The 21933-nt window shown below is 41.1% G+C and overlaps 1 protein-coding gene across 1 annotated transcript in view; it reads right to left on the bottom strand.

Annotated features, from left to right (window-relative positions):
• The window catches only part of PTPRD (protein tyrosine phosphatase receptor type D), a 2145631-nt gene that overhangs the window by 1348880 nt on the left and 774818 nt on the right, over window positions 1-21933 (bottom strand). The gene's annotated exons all lie outside the window — the stretch shown is intronic.

Raw genomic sequence — 21933 nt, 5'->3', positions numbered from 1 at the left:
TTTAGCTTTTATTCATTTCTAAATATATTTTAACTCAAGAAGTATTCCAAAAAAGTCAATTTTAATTTTCCTAATAGCTGGACATTTTCTAGTCCAAATTAATTTGTGCACAAAGTACTCATCACTCTACAATATATTGAAACTTGTTTTATGACTCAGCATCTGGTCAATTTCTCCAAATGTTCTATGTGAACTTGAAAATAATATATATTCTGCAATTGTGTGCATTGCCTTATACAAATAAATTATACTGGATGTGTTAATCGTGTTGTTGTTTTTTCCAGATGTTGGAATACACGTGTTATAATCTCCCACTACGATTTTGAATTTGTTGTGTGTTTTGTTTTTCCCTTTTAGCTCCATCATGTCATTTGTATATATTGGGTTATATTAACAAATATATACAAATGTAGATTTTTCTATCTTGCTATCCAATAGAAACTCTTATCTTAAGAAGTAGCTACATTTTACCTCTAACACTACTTTTGTTTCTAACTTGATTTTATTTGAAATTAATAGAAATGTACCAGCATTTACATCAGCTTTTCTCAATACAAGAGCAAATAACATTAGTGATAGAAACGCATGTTTAAGTATATATACAGGCTAGTCATCTCACTATGGAAGTAGCCAAATCTTCTAGGGAAAGGCAAAGAAGACTTTAACTTGGGTAAATACATATTCCAAACAAGAAAAACGCCATATGCAACAACATGGACGGCGATACATTCTGTGTAGCCAGGGTTTGGAGTCTGTGGTAGAAAGAGATATGACCAGTATTTGAAGACAATTTTAGAACAGATTTGAAAGTCTTGATAATGGCAAAACTTTGGTAATTTGTTAGCTATATGAAGACAAAGCAGATGTTATTATGGAGTATAGTGATGATGCCCTTAATTAAAATGAAAAAATCTAAGGAGGTGATAGACAAATATGAGAAGTAAAATTTAAATGAATTGTGTTATAGAATCCTGCATGTTTTCTAGTTGGGTAGTTCTCCATCTAAAATTCAGGAGAATATTTTAAATTGAAGATACCGATTTGAGATGTATCAGTGTTTTAGTGAATGATGCAGCATGGAAGAAAAAGGCACCAAAGTGATGACCAATAATGAATACTTAGGGGAACACCAACATTTCTGGAACATGTCTCAAAAACGTAAAAGGGCCCTGACTGATTTGGCTCAGTGGATAGAGAATTGGCCTGTGGACTGAAAGGTCCCAGGTTTGATTCCAGTCAAGGGCATGTACCTTGGTTGCAGGCACATCCCCAGTGAGGGGTGTGGCAGGAGGCAGCTGATCGATATTTCTCTCCCATTGGTGTTTCTAACTATCTATCCCTCTACCTTTCTCTCTGTAAAAAATCAATAAAATATATATTTTTAAAAAATGTAAAAGGGAAAATTGGCCAAGAAATTAAATAGGGAAGCCCAGTGAGATTTTACTCAGACCAGGGTATGGCTCTGATCCCACCTAAGCTGGAGATGGGGGTGTGGCGTGTGGGGTGGGGGGGTAGTGTGTGCGTGCGTGTGTGTGTGTGTGTGTGTGTGTGTGTGCATGTGTAAAGGGGTGCACATGAGGTGGGCCTGGAGCAGGAATAGGTTGAGGAGTGGTCAAAAACCAGGTGGGCCTATCATGGGTCAAGGCTGGCTGGGTGGACGTGGAGTTTGGACTGCGCGCTCTGCCTGAGGTCTATCCTGAGCCCTGGAGGTGACTCTCACTTCCCCTGGGTGCAGACATAGGGCTGGGCCTGATCTGGAAGCAGAAGGTCCAGAGGGCAGAAGCAGCAGGGATTAGGGCCAGGGTTTAGTCCTCCTGACCAGCTGCTGGTCACTGTCATTGCAGAGCTCAACCTGGGTCAAGGAGCAGCAGCAGCTGGCAGAGGAAGACCCCCGCCCCATGTCCAGCATTGAGGGGCTGGTGAGCCACACCACGGAGGGCCAGGGCAGGTCTGAAGTGAGTGTGGCCACCTGGGGGTCTGGAGAACCAGGGCCCGTGGGTAGAACAAGAAGGCCTCCAACCCTGAAGCAGGCCAGGTTAGACAGGCAGCTCAAAATTTTTAACTGCATCCTTGAGCATGGTGCTTATATTAAACGTATTGGGCCTGATGACCTGGAGCCCAAGGAGGCAGATCCCAAGGGTGAGTAGGTGGGGAGATGGGGGTGGGAGGGGCCATGCTAGCTTATGGGGAGAGATTGTTGCCAGACACACAGGGAGCACCCCCAGAGCCTGGCCAGGAGCAAAGACTGGCCTCAGACCACTCATGTGCTGGACTTTGGGCATGGAGGACGTCCTGTGGCAGGTCCTGGGTTGTGCCTAGTGGAACACATGGAAATACAAGCACGTGGGTGATCTTTTCTCCTCTCCCAACTCCAGCAGCAGCCCAGGAGGCAGAGGCGGCTCCTCCTGTAACACCTGAAGTCCATCCTGAGGAGCAGGATGCAGAGCTGGAGGCATCACCTCCTCCAGAGCTTTCCCCACCTCCAGCAGCCTCTCCAGCTGCAGCTGAGGAGCCAGTGCCGGTCCCAGACCAAACTGAGGCCCCACCACTGCTGGATGAAGAATCAGGGAGCAGGCCTAAGCTGCAGTCAGACATCCTTAGCTCTGCCACGGAGGTGGGGAGGTGGGAGAGCCTTCCATCACCATTGCTCTGCTCACCAGCTGTGAGCCCGGCTTGTGGCTCAGTGGCGCTCCCCCTGTGGGAGTGCACTGACCACCAGGGGGCAGCTCCTGCATTGAGCATCTGCCCCCTGGTGGTCAGTGTGTGTCATAGCTATTGGTCGTTCCACCATTCAGTCGATATGCATATTACCCTTTATTTTATAGGATTGCATTTAAGTAATCAATAGAAGTATCGTTTGTGTTTTAAATGACGCCATTCCTGAGCATGAAGTACATCATAATGCTGTGCTAACATCACCACTGGCTAGGTGCAGAATGTCCAATCACCCCAAAATGAATCCTGCATCAAAAGTACTCACTCCCCTTTCCTCCGGCCCCTGGCAACTCCTAATCTGCTTTCTGTCTCTACTCCTTTATCTATTTTTTACTTTCCCTAGAAATGAAATCTTATAATAGTTGTCTTTTTGTGTCTGCTCACGTATTTTTGTTTTTATCTGACATGGCATTTTGTTATTTAAAAGGGAAATCCCAGGAGGATGAGAGATCAGATGTAAGAAAAGACGCCCTGTTAGTAAGTGTGTGCGTCATCTCGCGGTAGAGGCCTCTATGCTAAGTGTGACCCTGGGGCCAGAAGCTAGTCAGGCAACAGCTGGCTCTTCCTGAGCCCCCCCCAAAAGGAGAAAATTACAGAAATCTGGAAAGACAAATCACAAGCTACAAAGCGTTCCTCACAACCCAAGGTCAGAGAAATGTGTAACATCCCTGTGTGCAGAACATTCTCCAAAGCTCTTGTTTTCTACGGGAACAAAGGGCAAACACATGTACTTCCAACATGAGAGGCAGTGGAGAGTCCTCTACATGTCAGAGATGCCCCACCCCTGATGGGGACACTCTCACTGTCAACACTGGGGACAGAGCGCTGACACCTTCAGACTGGCAGGCTGCTGGTCTGGTGGGGACCAGCCCTGGGGACAAAGTCAGGCAGCAGAGACCCCGGCAGCTGCCCTGGGGAGGAAGGGGAAAGGCCCCTCCTCTGGGAGAACAGTGAGCAGGGCCTGCCAAAGTCCCACAGGGGCACAGCTGGACCGGGCAGGGCTCCCCCTAGGAGGCTGCCCCACAGAAATCCTTGCACAATTGTTCAGAGATGTTTTTTCAAGACTACCCATCAGAGCCATGATGAAATAGCTGGGAATTGGCAGGAACACTAATGTCCGTGGGGAGGGGTGGGATCCACCAATCCTGGTCACATGGATGAGGGAAGCTGGGCAGCCGCTAAAGCGGGTGCAGGGGTGGCTCCATGCCAACAGATAAGGGCCTCAGGGGTCCTTTCACATGAGCGACATGGACCAATGAACCTGCATCCGGATCCCTCCTGTGAGACCCACACCTGTGATTTCAACAGGCAGACACGTATGCGTGAGAATGAGCCTGCCTGTGACTGAGACAGACAACAGAATGAGAGAGGCGGAGCCTGAGAGATCCCCACCAAGCCACTCATGACAGTCACCTCTGGGGTGGGACTTGCAGATCTCTTTTCTTCTCCTTGGAGTGATAGCTACATTTTTTATAATGCATGTATGCCTGACAGTTCTAAAAATATTAAAGTCGTATTTTAAATGTCACTCATCTATCACTCATCTATTGAGTAAAGAACACTAGTTTATATTTTTAAAGGATTTCTGACAAGAAAAACAAAGGTTTAGTATAGTACATGTGCACATGTGTGTAGCTCTGTCACCAAGCTCAAGCATGCATGTGTGGGTGCCTATGTCCGTGTGTGTGTGTGTGTGTGTGTGTGTGTGTGTTGTCTGGGTGTGTGTGTGTATAGTTGTGGGTGTTGGTTGGGGAAGATCCCGGGGCATGTGCCCTCCAGTAACCTAACTTCCCTAGGGGTGGACCCTGCCAGTCAATCCTCTCTCTCCTTGACATTGTCTGTTCCCACATCAGAATTTCCAAAGCCCCAGCTTTGGAACATGAACCATTTCTTATTTTTCACTCCCATCATCAAGCTAAAGGGAATAACTGTGTCCACAAATCCTTATTTATTTAGGACAGGTCTCTAGAAGTAGAGATTCTCTGTCTAAGGTAAACATGATTGTAAGCTGTCGGGGGCAGTTCCCTACATCTGAGGTCACTTGTCCACTCTGAGCCTTGTTTGGGAAAGCAGGGGTGAGGAGACCTGGGGCTGAGACCTCAGGGAGGGAGGAGGAGACAGGACTGGGAGTGGAGAAGATGAAGGTACCTGGGAGTGACACACACAGCTGGAAGGTTCCAACCATCCTGCCTGTGCCCTGCCCCCTGCCCTGCCCACCAACACTGCCCCGAGCCCACACCAGCCCCACGCTGCTCCATAACTAACCTGAGCTGACAGCCTGACCCTGCCACCCAGGACACTGGAGGGTGAGGCCTGTACATTCTGGCCTGCTCCCTCTCCCTGCCAGCACAGAGCTCCTCCCTCTCTGTCAGCAAAGCAGATATTGGGAGGCTCAGGGATCACGGTAAATGTGCTCAATTCAAGAAAAGTTCTGTTACAACAGCAGGACCCACTGGAGCTTGTGTGAGCAGAAGAAACTTTACAAGGGGCCTCATGGAAGACGTCAGAAGGTCAGAGCAGCTAAACCACAGAGATCCTCCAGCACACATCCAGAGATCCCCCATCCTGTGCCAGCCCAGCCCACTCACCCAGCACATCCAGCTTCTGTGAGTGGGGCTTTGTTCCATGGGGGTGAGGGAGAAAGCCCTCATCTCATTCAAAGTCGGGCCAGGTGAAATCCACTTGTTCTGAGGCTGCCAGGTGAGGCCATGGTCAGCTACATATCTTTCGTCTGCCCAGAAGTGGAACCCACACCCCCTAGCAGAAAACACGGGCCTTCTAGGTGGGGAGCCACCAAGCTCTTCTTGGGGGCGGGGAGAGAAGCCCCTGATGATAGGCAGAGCATAGGAGAGACAGAGAGGAGGCCATTTCTGTGGATGCCAGCATTCTAACTGATTCTAAGATAAGCCACAGACTTGGATGAACTGTTTTCAAAACAGAGATCTAATAAATTATATATATATATATATATATGTGTGTGTGTATGTATATATATATATATATATATATATATATATATATATATATATATATATATAATCCTTTTAATCCTCAACATTAAGAAAACAAGCAAAGCAACCCAATTAAAAAAATGGACATACACTCTGAGAGGTATGCGGTTGCCATGTGAGGCCACGGTCAGCTACATATCTTAGGGTCTGTAGACAGATGCCTCACCACAGAAGAAACACAGTTGGCGGAGGATGTATGATGGTGATGAAGTAGATAGAAGTCACTGCTCCAGGCCCAACTGCAAATGAAAACTAATTTATAGAAAAATCAATCTGAATGACCAAATGGAGACTGGCTGAACAGAAGTCTCATAACCAGGGATTACAGAAGAAGTCACATCCAGACTGGTAGGAAACACCGAGATGCAAAAAAGGTTGGCCCTGCACCCTAGTGTTAAAGGGTCTTCTGTAAGAAGAAGAAGAAGGGCAACATAGTTATAAAGAATAAAATTGCAATAAATGTGTGCCCATCAATGATCCCTTTAAATGTAAATGGCTTAAATGCTCCAATCAAAAGGCTTAGGCTAGCTGAATGGATAAGAAAATAAGACCCTTTTATTTTGACCCACCTCAGAATGAAAGATAGACACAAACCAGAAGTAAAGGGATGGAAAAAGGTATCTTATGAAAATGGAAATTAAATAAAAAAGCTGGGATAGCAATCTATATATGAGAGAAAAGACTTTAAAACAAAGGCTACTATAAGATATAAAGAATCATACTACATAATGATAAAAATATATAAAGCAAATCTTGATGGACATGGAGAGATTTATGATAATACACTCACACTAGGAGATTTTAACATGCCATTGGCATCAATGTAGATCTCCCAGACAGAAAATCAATATGGAAACAGCAGCCTTACATGACACACTAGATCAGATGGATTTAATAGATATCATCAGTACTTTATTCTTAAATCAATAATTATTATTTTGTTAGAATATGATTTCTTATGACACAATAGACCAGATAGACTAAATTAATATTTTCAGAGTATTTCACCCAAAGCAGCCTAATATACATTCTTTCCATTGCACATGGAACAATTTCTAGGCTAGACCACATGTTAGGACACAAAACAAGTCTCAATGATTTTAAGATTGAAATCCTTTCAAGTATCTTCTTTGACCACAGCAGTATGAAACTAGAAATCAGTAACAAGAAACAGCTAGAGAGCACATAAACATATGGAGGCAAAATAACATGTTACTAAACTATTATTGGTTAACAATGAGATCAAGGAAGAAGTCAAAAGATACCTTGAGATAAATAAAAATGAAAAGAAAACCACACAAAATCTGTGGACTCAGAGAAAAGCAGTCCTAAGCGGGAAATTCATAGCAATATAGGCCTACCTCAAGAACCAAGAAACATTTCAAATAAACAATCCAACTTTACACATAAAGGAACTAGGAAAAGAACAACAAACAAAGTCCAATGAAGGTAGAAGGAAGGAAATAAAGATCAGAACAGAAATACATAAAACAGAATTTTTTAAAAAATTACAAAAATTCAATGAAACCAAGAACTGATTCTTTGATAAAGTGGTTGAGCATAGAACTATGAACCAGGAGGTCATGGTTCAATTTCTGGTTAGGGCACATGCCAGAGTTGTGGGCTCGATCCCCAGAATATATGTCATTTGCATGCAATTCTAATGCAGGCCTGGAACACTATCTAAATATCAGAAATCAACAAAAAGCCTTTTCTTAGAGCGGATTTCCATAATAATAAGTTATCTAAAAGTCATGTAAAATAGTTTTGATTAAAACATTTTTAATGTCCAATGAAAGTGAATTTGTAAAGTGCATTTAACATGGAAAATAATTCTTTAAAATTATACCATAGGATTAACCAAAATAATCTGAAACTAAATTTTAGACATTTCATATGAACCAAAATTTATCATGTGCATACTTTTCTTGAGCAATTAGTTCAACTTGGGATGCATTGCAAAAATAAAACAGCTTTTTGTCATATTCTCTGCTAACTATGAACTTATTTTTCATGATGAACTCAGTAATTCTGATTACTATATATATATATATAAGCTGCTTCCTGGAACTAAAATGAAGACTTTGGAACCACCTGGAGTGATGAGTAGAGCAAAAATAATTTCTTTCTTTCTTTCACTAAAGTTACTCACCTAAAAAAATAAAAATTTGTAAAACATCACTCTATTCAATTTTTCTATATTTGATCACCATTGCCACCCAAATTATGTTGGATGGATCTAGCTGCCCAGACAATCTGGATAAAAAACTATATACAGTCCTGGAGAATAGGCACAGATGGTAAGATGAAGTAACACGGCCCAGTGAAAAAGCGTATCCCTTCAGCTAGAGTATATTTCTCCTATTGACCCATAAGGCCAGGAAAAATGAATGACTCCTTCAGCTATTTTGCCATAATTTTCATTTGTTTACATATCACAAATTCTCTAAGAAGACTGTAGCTGTTTCACCCTCCTGCACAAACTTTCTAAAGATTCTAAACTCAAGTGCAGGTTGTCTGATATTGTTCATAATGCTAACCATCTACATATCTTTGTATACTTTGGCCCTTTGCCTATTTTTTTGTGAGCTCAATTTCTTCTTCGCCTTTGTACTCTAGCCATACTGGACTTTTTCAATTCCTAATATTCACTCTGTTCTTGTCCCTTGCATGGGTGTGGTGAGGTAGCTAAATGTTAGAACAGTTCTCCAGGTTTTGTTCCTCTGAACCGCATTCAGGGAAAGAAACTATAGTCCAGAAAACTTATTTATTCATATGGATTATATGTAAGCTCAAATCATTCGCTGACACTTAATCTTAGGTATACAATAACTTTAAATTTGCTAACCAAGGGCAGAAAAAATTTCAACCACAATATAATGGGCTTTAGTAAACAAATGAAAAAAAAATGGAGACGCTTTATTATAAAGAAAATAAGCCATCATCTTTGGTTGAGATAGAAAGAAAACTAAGTGAACTTTGAAAATTAAAACAAAAAGTTTGTATTAATACTCTGTTTTAAGATACTACGTTTGCTTAGGAAACCCCAGAAAAACTTCACAATGCTTTTAAAAACGTGCTTCAGTCTGACCATCAGATGGGACTATAAAAGAAAAAAAAAAAAGGAAGATAGCCTGACCTAGCTCAAGAGAGAGATTATTCTTAAGAGATAGGTTGAGGTCTGAAAAGGTAAGCTAAAGAATCTGAAATTAAAGAGAAGACATGCCCAAATCAAATATGTCTTTGGAAGGGTTTTATGGGAGAAAAAAGGTTTTAATTGTTATCAGATCAGAAGTTTATTTATACCCAAAGAAATCTAACAAAAACGGGAGGTGCTGTTGCAGAAAGAGATTAAACTATCTTTTTTTGGAGAATCTTCAGGTAGAAGCAATAATTAGCACTATTGGGTAACTACCTTTTCAAGACCTAGATCATTAAACCAGATCACATTTGAAAATCTGGACAGAATTGAGAAGAAAACACCAGCAAGATCAGTGTAGAATATTTATAATTTTATAACATGAGAGTTTCATGAATTGGTGTTCACTAAATTGGCATAAATTTATAATAGACTGAGGTACAAGTGTTGCTTAGCCATTAGGGATTCTGTTTAACAAGTTGGATGAAAGAGAAGGCACAGAAAAGATGTAACACAGTAAACAAGAACCCAGCAGGCAGTAATATCTCGAGTCCAGGTCTGCGTCATGTGCTCTGTAGGATGTACCTCTTGGACAGAATTATTCAACTTCAGATGGTGAAGTTAAACAAGGTATGATTGCAAGTACTTCATTTTGAAAGATGCAGTTCTCATGTATTTTTTAAATGCCCAAAGGCAAAACCCAAGACGTATACTCCCAAAACAAATGCCTGGACCACAAAGGAAAGCGGAAGAAAAAAGAAACAGAATGTTCTGAACCTGCAAACAGTACCAGCCCTGTATGTGTTAGAAAAAGTGAGCAGGTTGAACAGTTAAAAACTCAGCTGATCTTCCTAGAAACCTGTAATAGAACAACAAGGAAAGGGAACCGTCATGGCATCTGCATTGCTACAGAGAAAGATATTAGAGACATAACAAAGTGTCTGGTGTCTCTAAAGGAGCAGACATTTTTCAAGGCCTGGAAAAGCGGAAGAGACGTTCTGGAGAGTGGCTCCTGGCAGAGGTATTGGGCTTTATCAGACCACGGGGTCACATGCTTCAGGACTATCAACAGCTTCAGATCAAGTAGATTTTTCAGATGAAACACATGTAAGATTGAAGGATGAACCCTTCCCCCCAGAAAGCACATTTCATTAAATTTAAGTATCTGATATCTAGAGTTAGTGGAAGCAGTTGGGGCATCACAGAACTTGATATGCCTGCTGACAAGAGACTGTGGGAGACTTGTCATAGACAGAATCAACACTCATTACAGCACTGGGACCTTAGGGACCCAGGGCTCCAGTGAGAAATGAACATTAAAATGTTGTGAATATACTATTTGGGGAAAAAGGTACCACAGTTTACAACTGGTGACTAAGTCTGCCATCTTTACAAGTTCCTAAATTTAGCAAGAGGACCAGAAAGTTTCAAATAATACCCTGAGAAAGAATTTTATATTCAGGCAGATTTCCTCAAAGACACAGTCAATGTCGTTCCATGCTTAAGCTTACGATAGAAGAGAGCTTGCAGGAGTTCACAGGTGTTGAAATTCAGGCAATCCACATGGACTGAATGGCATTTGATCATTCCTGATCCAAGCAAGATTTTCCTGGAATGCCATTCTTCCACCAGTTACCACTGAATTTCTGGTTCCTTGGCATAACATATGGGGTTGCTGTGTTTTCTAAACTTATTGCGTATAAAGTTACTATTATAATAATGTAGTGTTCTCTTAGCTCACTGTGCTTTTTAAAAAGTAAAACCCCATACTAAAAGGGAATAAATCAATATTTGCATGAATACTATTCAGTGCGCACTGTTAAATACTAGTATTTGCATGACTGTTATTAAGAAAAATGTCAATGAAGAAAAATTGTTATTGATAACAAGATTAAAAATGAGCAATTATCCATAGAAGTGGTCAATAAATTGTAGCATGTGCTGTCATGAACTACAGTCACATACACTAACATAGATAATCCAGAACCAGCAAAAGAAAGAAGATAGAGGATTAGGTCTAACATGACAATTTATTTCAAGTTCAAAAACAGGCAAAACTGAATAAACTGTAAGGTATACATACATAAGTAAATAAAAACTACACACAAAATTGGAATGGTAGTTACCTTAGTGGGGAGAGGACTTCTGAAAAGCTGAAGGAACTAAAACCAGGTTTAGTGAGTGACAGGCCCTGAAGTCACCTGCACTACCCAGGGATCAGAGGAGTTACCACTGGCAGATGGGATGGCTGAGCGAAACCTTTGATTTTAGACTGTAATTTCTTTGGACTTTAGAAATTTAGGGTTTTGATTTGTTTGGAGTTTCACAGAGAAATGTGATTTAATTAGGGATTTGGGTCAATCTCTGGGAATTTGACAATGAAATAATTATACTGTACATATTTCAGGCTTTTTATATCAAAGGCACTACATTGACTGTATATGTACTTAGACTTAATCTGTAATTGACAACAAACCTGGTAATAACCTGAGAGGGGAGAATTTAGCTTCTGTGGGAAAGCCCAGGTAAAGAGAACCATTAGATGAAGGATGATGGGTAGAATCTTCCTTCTTCCTGGTGCCTCTTCTTTTCATGAGAGTGTCCACTAGAGCAACCACCTGGCCTTCTGCTCTTCCTCCAATACTGAGCACATCTAGCTCAGCCCCCTTTGGGCTCTTTTCTGTTGGTCTTATATTTCTACCAAGTTCACTGTTGCCATGTGGTAACCTGAGAGGGGTCAACTTGGTCCTTTTGGGGAGCCCTCTAGTTGTCCAGATGTGCCAATGACTAAGTTGGAAAGTCTGCTTAATTCAGTAGTTGGGTATTAATCCTGTTTGCCGAAACATTGAAAACTACATTTTCCAATCATCTTTAGAATAAAACTAGCTATTTGTCCTGCATTTGTGTCTCTCCCAGGTTCTTAATTCTGAATTGATTCCAAGCTCAGGAGGGGAAGAACAGGGCATTATTTATTGATCCCCTAAACCCTAACAGCAGTAAATATAATAAAACATGCGCTGGCTTTATCAGATCGATCATTGTTTAACAGTCTCAATTCCTTTCAAGACTCTTTAACAAGACGGTATTCTACATACAATCCAGAATGTACACACCCCAGGGTCAGTGAAGGAGGTATACCTCTTTAATAATAAATCATTTTTGAAGGTTCTAAATTATTTTTTTGAGGAAGGCAGGCCTCAGGAAGGGGTTTATATTAAGTCTGATAGCTCATTTGGAAACCTCATAAGGCAAAAGTTAGGAGGACAGTTATTAGAGCAGCTCTGTTTACTAACTGTCTCTATTCCTCTTTGCCCATTAAGAGAGACAGAGAGCGAGAGAAGCAGGATTCAGTCAAAGTTGGATTCAGCCCAAGTCACTTCAAATACCAGCAATCTTTTCTTACTACCTACATAAGAATGGTAAGGATTGCTCAGATGCTGATCAATGTGTCTAAAATGACTTGCAAAGTGCTTTATAAGAAATAGCTATGGAATTTTGGAAATGAGTATTTTAACTGATAACAATGATGAAAAATCAACTTTTGTATGCTTAATGTAAATCTGTTTTACTTAACCATTACCCTGGTTTTACCAATTATTACTAACACAAATTGCAAAGTGTTTGTTATTATGTCAATGCTTTTATTAAATTCCCCAATGCACATCCTAAGTGCAATCAGCGGTGACAATTTCAGATGTTTCAATTTATTCTAACAATTATATATTTCACATATTATTGAAATGTTCATAGATGAAATAATGTTAATGGTGCTCAGAAAAACACACACATTATGTTTGCTTTTCTTTAGTTGAAAAGCAAACCAAAAATATGACTAGAAATAAACAGAGTGAACTTCTAGTTTATAGCACCAACACAAAGGAAAATAGCCTCTCTGGCTTACACACAAGCAAACCAACGTGCCTCTAATACATTATATTTTGCTGGGAAAACAATTTCCTAAAGTACTTATCTGCCGGGAGCTGGTCCATGCTTGCTGTTTCAAGGGACCTGGCATATATGGCATACTGTTCTTAATATGTTTGCTCACCTTCTTGGCACTATGTGTTTTAACCAAGGTCTCTGAGAAAGGTTGTTTCCCCAGGTAGGGATTTTCCCCTGAAGTTAGGGAGGGAATAAAACCTCTTAACTAAGTGCCAGGCGGGTAATTAATCACTTTAACTATGAACAATCATGCTTAAGCTACATAATCTTTACTCCCTGGAATGGAGATAAGAAACGCCCTAACCTTTGGAATAGAGATTGATAGGATTGGAATCAACTGGTATAAATACAGATGTAAGAAGACAGAACTAAGAAGACAGAACTTAGAAGACAGAACCTACACAGAACCTAGAGACAGAAGAACTTCGCTGGAGAGAACATTGCAAAAGATCCTGGACAGAAACTGGCAACAGAACTAAGAGACAGAACCTAGAACCTGGTGACTGAACCTGGCTGGAGAACCTGGACAGAGCCTGGCTGGAGAACCTAGCGAGGGAACATGGCTACAGAACCTGGCTGGAGAACCTGGAGATCTGAACCAGAACTTCAGTGGAGATCCTGAACAGAACTTGGCTAGAGACTCTGACAAGAGAACCCGGCTATGATGATCACCTGAACACTGCCTCTGTGTCATTCCTTCTTAGCCAACTCCGTCCACACCTTTGGGGACCCCTGGACCCGCTGGGGCTGGACCCCAGCACTTATCCCTTCCTTTTACCCATCCTGCATCAAGTTGTCCACCTGTTTTACTGTCAATGATCTCAGTGTTCTTTAAAGCAAGGGGTGAACACAACTGATTCACATTAAACATGTGAATAGCTAATACCCCTTAGCTTCCCATAGAGGTTAGCATTTCATTATTTTTTAAAATATTTATTTGTTTAAATCGTCATTCCAGGATATTTTTTCCCCATTGATTTTAGAGAGAGTGGAAGAGAGAGGGAAAGATAGAAACATCGATGTGAGAGAAACACATCGATTGGCTGCCTCCTGCATGAGCCCCGACCAGGGTCCAGGCTGGGGAGGAGCCTGCCACCAAGGTACATGTCCTTGACTGGAATCAAACCCTGGCTCCTTCGGTCTGTAGACCAATGTTCTACCCACTGAGTCAAACCAGTTAGAGAGAGGTTTGCATTTAAAAATATGTTTATTAACAATGTAAGTTTCCATTTAGACAAATATCCGGAATCTTAAAAGTAAAATGTGTCCAACCACTGCCAAGGTATGTTGAAGTGTCATTTTGATAAACTTTTGGAATACTAGGGATTATTTATAGCAGGAATCTAAGGACCATGGGGACTCAAGGGACTAATGGGAAACTTTCCTATTTATCCCAGTCTCTAAATTCAAGTATTCTCTTCCCAAGTTCCTGAAATCCATCTGCTTGCTTCAAAGGCCCAACTTTCTGACTTATCCATTTCAGTGTAGGATATTAAACCAAGGTGTTAAGGCAGATCCACATTAATGGGCAGCCAGTCAGTTTAACAAACACCAATTGTTTAAGGACACTAAAGTGTAACTAAGGGAAAATAGAAATACTATGTCAGTTAATTTTGATCTCCCAATGCAATTACTAAAATATCTGCAGAATATTCATTGTCCCATCTGTGCCATATGAAATACAAACACACACACACACACACACACAAGTTGTTATTAAAAGGTACTTGTTTGTAACCATTTTTATTTTTTGTGCCTGTTTTCTTTCTTAGCTTTTTATTTCTTTTTACACCAGCCCTTTAGCATTTCTTGCATTGCTGGCTTGGTGGTGATAAACACCCTTAGCCTTTTTTTGTCTGTGAAGCTCCTTATTTCCCCTTCAATTTTAAATGATAGCCTTGCTGGATAGAGTATTCTTGGATTCAGTCCCTTGCTTTTGCAGCACTTTTCAAATTTCCTTCCATTCTTTTCTGGCCTGATGTGTTTCTGTTGAGAAATCATTTGCTAGTCTAATGGGAGATCCCTTGTATATAACTTTCTGTCTCTCCCTTGCAGCCTTGAAGATTCTCTTTGTTCTGACTATTTGCCATGGTAATTATGATGTGTCTTGGTGTGGATCTTTTCAGGTCCATCTTGTTTGGGACTCTGTGCTTGTGTGACTCTCTTCTTCCCCACCTCAGGGACGTTTTCTGACATTAAAAATCAAACAGAAAAATGCTCCTAGGTGCTGTTTACCTATTTCCCACTAGTCAACAGTTAATATTTAAAACTTTTTTTTACAAGGACACTCAGGTTATTATGTATATGGAGATCCTCCAAGATCACCTGGGTCCAGCCTTTTCGTTTTGTGTTTTTCTTTTAATCCCCAATCTCTAAATTCAAGTATTCTCAAAGGCCTGGAGACATGCCTTAAAAATTGGTTCTGACAAGTGCAGATTTAGTCCTGGTGCCATCAATAAAACTTGGATGCTGGTTAGTGCTGCTTAATTCTCTCCACACCACTGTAGTAACCAAAAAGACTATTTTCAAAGTCCCAGAGGAATGAGTACCAAGATTATTTCCTAAACAATAAAGTCATCAAATGTGAATGTGAACTCCAGCTCCACCAATGACTGGTTTTGAGAACTTAGGAAGAGTAATTTGACATGTAACCTCAGTAAACCCATTATAAAGTAAGAATTGTGTCTCACCAAATGTGGATATATTTGAAGTCCTAAGTCCCAGTGTGGCCTTATTTGAAAATAGAGTATTAAACAGAGGTCATCAAGTGAAAATGAGGTCTTACTGAAGTAGAATGGGTCCCTAATCTGGTATGAATGGTGAGCTTCACTCAATACAGCTAGGGGTGAACCTGAGTGGGGAGGACGGTGAAGGATTAAAGAAGACAGACAAGAGAATAAAGCTGGGGCTAGGTGGGATGCTGCTCTCAGATGGAGAGACAGTGCCACAGCCTGCAAAGTGAGTCTTTATTTTATAGCCAGATTCCATGAGGCAAAGTAAGGGTGTGGTCAAGATGTTTACAACGTTCTTGCGGGTTTTGAATCTACTCAATAACATGCACCTGAACTCTATCAAGCTTTGTTCTGGCAGCGCTTGTTGCACCTCCCACAGCCTATATCACTTAGCCACCTGGGACCACAGGTTCGGACCATAGGTCAAGCTTACAACTATAGCCTTGGGCTATAATTGTGCTGTGAGGGCCTTGCCCTCCAAGCTGGGACTTGCACATGGCTTTGCCATGAGAAGACTGTGCTCTCTCATTAGTCCAAGACTTGAACCTGTACAAATGCAGTAGCCACTCTCCACAGACTGGTATCCTTCTGGAAAGAACACCATGTTAGCCTGGCCAGTGTGGCTCAGTATTTGAGCTCAACCTATGAACCAGGAGGTCATGGTTTGAATCCAGTTGAAAGGAGTTTTAGGGGTAAAATATGCAGGTTTAGGGAGTTTTAGGAATTAGGGGGTTCATGCGGGAGGACTGCCTAGATAAGGGCTTGGATATATCAAAAGGCATACATTCACAGAAAAAAAAAGAGGTGCCACAGGATAAGGGGAGAGGTAGACATCCATTCACAGAAGACAGGAAAAAGCCACAGGGTATGGGGAGAAAGAGGAAACAAACTTTCACAGAGGACAGAGAAATGCTGACAAATGGAAGAAAGAGGAAAACAGATTTTCATAGGAGATAGAGAATTCTACCACTGAAGGGGGAGATACAGAGTGAGGCACCATGTGGGTTTTGAGCTTTGAAGCTAATATTCTACCAACTGGAAGGCAGTATGAAGAAACGAAGAACTGCAGCCTTTATAAACCTTAGCAAAAAAGAGCTTAGTGCGTCACCCCCTTGAGACCCCCTTTCTACATGGGAGTCTGTACTTGTTTCCAATAAACTTCCACCTTTTCATCTACCACCTTTTGTCCGTGGCTTCATTCTTTGAATCCATCTGGACAAGAACCTAGGAAAGAAATCACCCTTGCATCCTGCTCAGGGAAAACCACCCACTCACAATCAGGGCACATGCCTGAGTTGTGGGCAGTGATCTCCAGTAGGGTGTGTTCAGGAGGCAGCCAATCAATGATTGTCTTTCATCACTGATGTCTCTCTCTCTTTCTCCCTCTCCTTTCCTCTCTAAAATCAATAACAATACATTTTTTTTAAAAAAAGACAGAGACACAGCGAACAGGAAATGAAGATAAAGGAGAAATCAGAGTGAAGCAGCTAAAAGTTAAGGTGCGCCAAGATTGACCTCAAAACAGTAGGGACCAGGAATGAGGCATGGAAGTGATTCTGGGTCATAGCCCCCAGAGAGATCCAGGACTGCTCACACCTAAACTTCAGACTTCTAGGCTCCAGAGCTGAGAGACAATGCATTTCTGTGGTCTAATCCCCTCAGTTTGTGGTACTTGGTTATGGCAGCCCTAGGAAACCAATACATGGCCCAACAAGGTAATTATGAGATTTAAGCTACATCAAAATAAAAGCTTTTGCACAGCAAAATAAACCATCAACAAAACAACAAGAAAGCCCACTGCTTGGGAGAACACATTTGCCCATGTTATCACCAATAAGGGTTTAATCTCCAACATTTACAGGGAACTCATACAACTTAACATAAGGAAGATAAACAACCCAATCAAAAAATGGGCAATGGACCTAAATAGATACTCTTTGAAAGAAGAAATAAGGAAGGCCAAGAGACATATGAAAATATGCTCAAAGTCACTAGTCATCTGAAAGATGCAAATCAAAATGACAATGCGGTATCACCTCACACCTGTCAGAATGGCTATCATCAACAAATCAACAAACAACAAGTGCTGGCTAGGATACGGAGAAAAAGGAACCCCCATGCACTGCTGGTGGGAATACATACTGGTGCAGCCACTGTGGAAGACAGTATGGCATTTCCTCAAAAAACTAAAAATGAAACTCCCATTTGACCCAGTGATCCCACTTCTAGTAATATATCCCAAGAAACTAGAAACACCAATCAGAAAGTATATATGCATCCCTATGTTCACAGCGGCACAATTCACCATAGCTAAGACTTGGAAACAGCCTAAGTGCCCATCAGCAGATGAGTGGATTAAAGTACTGTGGCACATCTACACAATGGAATACTATGCTGCTGTAAAAAAGAAGGAATTCTTACCATTTGCAACAGCATGGATGGAACTGGAGAGCATTATGCTAAGCAAAATAAGCCAGTCAGAGAAAGACAAATATCACATGATCTCACTCATTTGTGGACTATAATGAACAACATAAACTGATGAACAAAAACAGATCCAGAGACAGAGAAGCATCTATCAGACGGTCAAACCTCAGGGGGAAGGTATGGGAGGGTGGGGGGAAGGGGGAGCGATCAACCAAAGGACTGGTATGCATGCATATAAGCCTAACCAATGGACACAGACGCCAGGGGGTGAAGGCATGAGTGAGGGGTTGGGTGGGCAATGGGGCGATAAGGACACATATGTAATACCTTAATTAATAAAGCCAAAAAAGAAAAAAAAATAATCTGTAAAACATCTGATGTAAGATAAGCCCTTAATAAATTATTATTAATCATCATAACAGTGTTGAGATATTATGAAACCCATCAGTAGATTATATATGTAATCACTATACTTGATTTGCTCTTCATTTCTATTTTTGGAAATTTAGAAATCCAAATATCCTGGTGGTATGGCAGTAGAGATGAAATTACAAAGGAGATAAATCTCATGCCAGTGTTTGCAAATTGTTTGAATCCCCTGTAAATGGTTTGGCAGGAAAGGAGGTTAGAACACTTAGCTAAATTAAACTTTGGGGATTATCTGTGAATTTAAAGTGTCCATGCCACTTTGGCCCCTATTAGCACAAGTAATTGAGAGGAAAATCTTGCCAGTTATGCTTTTCCATGAGGCTTAACGTGGACTTAGATATTTAAGTAATTCATTAGCTGGCTTAAATGGTGCCGTGGACCAATAGGAAAGGACAGAAGAGGTAATCTGTGACCTTCATTTCAGAGATGAGCAAATTGAGGCCCCCTGAGTTTATCAGGAACTCAAGGTTCTACAGTTTACACTGGAAAGGTTGATATTCGGACCCTTCTGTCCTAACGTCCTGCTGAGTGTACCTTTTAAGATTTGGTGAACGTCATTTTTCAGAACTCTTCAGCCCTTTTGTAATTGTCAGAACCCAAACACTGCGCATGGCATCTTAACACCAGGGTTGGGGGGATTCAGACCCAGAGAGAAGAAAGTAACTTTATAACTTTTCAACAAAGAAGCCTCAAAAATTGAATTTGGGGAAGAGAACAGTAGTGGGGAAGAGGGCAATTATGTTTGCATTGAAATGATAAGCTCTATAACACATCAGGAGACATCTTTTACGTCGTTCAGAAGATCCATTAACTGCGGCCTGGCAGGACCTTTCGGGGACAAGTCATTACAGCCCCGAGTGGTATTTGGAAATGCGGCTACCTCAGATTGAAGTCATTTGCATTTTATTATAAAACACACAGGACACTTTGACCGTCAAGATCACTGGGATGGCTGAACTCTGGCCTGTCGCATGATTTTGCAAATGCAAAGTGTACTTGTAACCTGCTTAACAGCTAACCCCACTTAAGTTAAAACCGGGTGTCCTCTTTCACCTCTGCTGTCCTGAGCTTTTAAGAGACCTTGTGGGAAGAAATATTGGACTTTTCATCCAAAAAACTTTGCTTCATTGTTTGCTTTTTTCCACTTTGGTTTATTATTTTATACTAGAGGCCCGGTGCACAAAAATTTGTGTACTCGGGGGCGGGGGGGGGTGTCCCTCAGCCCAGCCTGTGCCCTCTTGCTGTCTGGGACCCCTCGGGGGATGTCCACCTGCTGCCTTAGGCCCGCTCCCCGGGAGATCAGGCCTAAGCTGGCAGTCAGACATCCTTCTGGCAGCCCAGGAGCCCTCAGGGGATGTCCACACGCCAGTGGGGAGCAGGCCTAAGTTGCAGTTGGATATCCTTAGTGCTGTTGAAGAGGCAGGAGAGGTTCCTGCCTCCACCGCTGTACTGGCAGCCATCAGCCTGGCTTGTGGCTGAACAGAGCTCCCCCTGTGGGAGCTCAATGACCACCAGGGGGCAGCTCCTGCAATGAGCGTCTGCCGCCTGGTGGTCAGTGTGTGTCATAGTGACCAGTCATTCCCAGTCATTCTGCTGTTAGGGTCAATTTGCATATTACCCTTTTATTATATAGGATTTCCAGTCTTTATAGGACATCTCCATGTTATCTGCCCTGAGGGTATCAGGACTGTATATTGAGGGGCCCAGTTCAGAATCCAAAAAGAACCATTCAGTTTCATATTGTGGTTTCATAGCCCAGAATCAGAACTTTTCAGAAGACACTCAATAATCTCAATGCAGGGATCCCTCTGGATAACATATCAATTTGTATTATGAAGTGAATTATGGCTGTACTCACCAGAGCTCACATAGTTAAGTGTCTGTCAGTGTTTCCATTATGGTTTGACGGCTTCTAACTTGGTTGCAAAAATGCCCTTCAGGCTGAAGCATACACAGCCAGTCTAGGAAGTGAGGGCCCCCCTTGTTTAGCTTTTCTGTTTAACAAGAATAGCTCTGTTTTGTGTTTGCTTGTATGCATTTTAAAAATGTAATTTTTAATTACAATTGACATTCAATATTATTTTGTATTAGTTTCAGGTGTACATTGTGGTTAGACAACCATATACTTTACAAAGTGTTTCTCTTGCTATTTCTAGTATCCACCTGGCATCGTACACAGTTATTACACTATTATTGACTATAGTCCCTATGCTGTAATTTACATCCCCATGACTACTTAGTAACTGCAAATTTGTGCTTCTTAATCCTGTGACCTTTTACACCCAGTCCCCCCAAACCCCTCTCTTCTGTCAAATAGTCAGTTTTTTATATCTATTACTTCATTTCAATTTTTTTTATTTCTTTATTTTGATCTTAAGATTTCACATATAGGTGAAATCATATGGCATTTGCCTTTCTCTATCTGTCTTATTTTATTCAGCATAATACCCTCAAGGTCCAAACACCATCATGTACTATTTGTGGGAATGCAGATTGGTGCAGACACTATGGAAAACAATATGGAGGGTTTTCAAAAAATAAAAAAATGAAACTGCCTTATGACCCAGTGATTCCATTTCTGGGTATATATCCAAAGAAACCTAATACACTAATTCAAAAGAATCTATGCACCCCTATGTTCACTGTAGCATTATTTACAATAGTCAAGATATGAAAGCAACCCAAGATATGAAAGCAACCCAAGTGGTCATCAATAGACTAGTGGATAAAAAATATTCAATGGAATATTACTTGCCTATAAAACATAATGGAATCTTACCATTTGGGAGAGCCTGTATACATTTTATAAGGAAGAGAGGCCTGTTTTTCTCAATGAACAAGGCTGGCAGAATAGGTCTCATATCTGGGTCTAATCCATATTGTTCTCCATGGAGAATGCCAAGGCTCATAAAAATGAGGATTCCCTTGTGGCACAAATGTCCTCCAAAATAAAGCGTATTTATTAGATCTCTAAATATTAAATCTATAGATCTCCATTTATATCTTGGGTGGGATAGGACTACATGTTTAGGGTTTTCCTTGGTTTGTTCTCCCCTTTCTATGTCCCTATCCTTACCATGAATCCTTGCAAAATCTTGCCCTTCCTACCAAACCTAACACCATGTTCCTAATTTCTGAGGAGACTCCCCAGACTTCCTCAAATAGACTCTGAGATTTTTCCCCTGAATCATTTTGTACCTACCACCTATCTGCAATATAGCAATTATTATATGATACCATTTTTCGGTGTATCTGTTTATCAGACTGCACAAACGAGGACAAAGATTATGTCCAGTTTATTAGCAGAGTCCTGAACATATTAAAATACTCAGTAAATATCAGTTGAATGGATGGATAATGGTAGGAATAGTGACAGAGGCATTCAAGGGATGAAAAAGTAATTTTGAAAAGGACTATCTTTAATATGATTTCCTACTTCCAATTTTCAACTTTCCAGAGGGCATAAATTCTCATATGCCTCATAATGAATAATCTCCCAGAAAATTGAATGACTTGTAAACTCTTAGAGGAAGTGATA

Source organism: Myotis nattereri (assembly GCF_964212035.1).
Source record: "Myotis nattereri genome assembly, chromosome: 12".
NCBI lineage: Eukaryota > Metazoa > Chordata > Mammalia > Chiroptera > Vespertilionidae > Myotis > Myotis nattereri.
The sequence above is the reverse complement of the archived record's forward strand: the minus strand, read 5'-3'. Positions and strand labels throughout refer to the sequence as shown.